This window comes from Mus caroli, chromosome 5 (genome assembly GCF_900094665.2).
Source record: "Mus caroli chromosome 5, CAROLI_EIJ_v1.1, whole genome shotgun sequence".
In the NCBI taxonomy this organism is placed as follows: domain Eukaryota; kingdom Metazoa; phylum Chordata; class Mammalia; order Rodentia; family Muridae; genus Mus; species Mus caroli.
In genome coordinates, this window is record NC_034574.1 from 128,885,380 (window position 1) to 128,887,167 (window position 1,788).

Below are 1,788 nucleotides of genomic sequence, written 5' to 3' on the forward strand. Positions count from 1 at the left end.
TGGGGCATGGTTGGCACAGGCCTTTAATCCCAGCAATTCTTGAGGCAGAGGCAGGCAGATCTCTGTGAGTTGGAAGCCAGCCTGGTCTACCAAGTAAGTTCTTGGATATGTGCTCTTGCCACCAAGCCTGATGACCCTAGTTCAATTTCCAGGACCTACATTGTGAAAAGAGAGAAAGTAAGGACTGCAAGCTGACCTCTCACCCCGACGCATACACCAAGGCACAGACCCTTCCTCCCATGCACACAAAGACATGGAATGGACAATAACTGAGAGTAATCCAAGCACAAGTCAGGCCTGGGTATGCAGGTCCACGAGCTGAGCTCTGTGTTCTCTAAGGCTGTGGCAGGAGGGATGCAAGTTCAAGGTCGTGCTTGGGTAACAGAGTGAGTTTACAGCCCAGCCTGGCCAGTCCAAAGAAAACCCTGCTTTAAAATTTAAAGTGGAAGGAGAGGGGTGGGACTGTCACCCCCTAATATGCCAGAGAAATCTGGGTCCAATTCAAGGTGGACATTTTTGTCTTAAGGTTTGTGGCTGTTCTTTGAGNGTGAGGATTTAGCCCAATGGTAGAGTGCTTGCCCAGCAAATGCAAAGCTCTAAATTCCCCAACACTAAAAAATAAAAATAGGAAAAATAGAGGACTGGGATTAGAGCTATAAGGAATGTTTGCCTGGTGTGCTCTAAGTCCTGNGTTCAGTTTTTAGTTCCTCAGCCCAACAGTAAAACCCACTGCTGTAAGCTGTCCGTTATAGTCAAAGTACAGAGAGACAGAAGGTAGATCTGGAGTCAGTGGAGGAGTGGGGAGGACCAAGGATCAACTGTTTAAGGCAGTCTTCCCCTTTGGGATAATGAAAGGGATTTGGCATTAGCACTAATGGCCATACACCTTTATAAATATCTTTTCTTTCTTTTTAATTGAATTAATTTATTTTTGTAGTTAGGGGACTACACCCAGGGTCATATGAATGCCAGACAATTGTTCTCTCATTGAGGGGCTATCCCTGGTGTGAATCTTATGAAAATACTGAAAACCACCAACCTAGGGCTGTAGAGAATTTGCCTGGAATACCNTAATGAACAGCTCAGGGGTGACTCAGCTGTAGTGTTTGCCTAGAATCCCCCACTGAGGGACTGGGGGCGTGGCTCAGTGGTAGAGCCCCTGCCTAGAATCCCCCAGGGAGGGGTTGGAGGCGTGTGTGTGTGTGTGTGTGTGTGTGTGTGTGAGTTTGAATGAGAATCCCCCCATAGGCTCACATGTCTGAATACTTGGTCCTTATTTGGTAGAACTCTTTGGGAAGGGTTAGGAGGTGTGGCCTTGTTGGAGAAAGTGTGTCACTAGGGGTGGACTTCGGAATTTTAAAAGCCATTTCCAGTGTTTTCTCTCTATCTCCTACTTGAGGATCAGTATGTGAGCTTTTGCGTATTTCTACTGCCACGCCATTGCTCCCATCATGGACTCTAACCCTCCAAACAGCAAGCCCAACTAAATGCTTCCTTTTATAAGTCACCTTGGGCATGGTGTTTTGTCATAGCAATGGAAAAGTGACTACATCAGCATGGATGCAAGGCACTGTGTACCAACCAAGTCTTCAAAAACAAACAAAAAAGGCACATTCATGCTGCTGTAGTAGTGCACACATGAATCCCAGAATTTGGGAAAAGGTGGCAAGAAGATCATGAGTTCAAGGCCAGCCTGGACTACACAGCAAGAATTCCTAGCTGGTCAGAGATTCTTAGCAAGATCTGTTTGAAAAGCATGCACACACACAGGGTCACTGATCTGTGGGT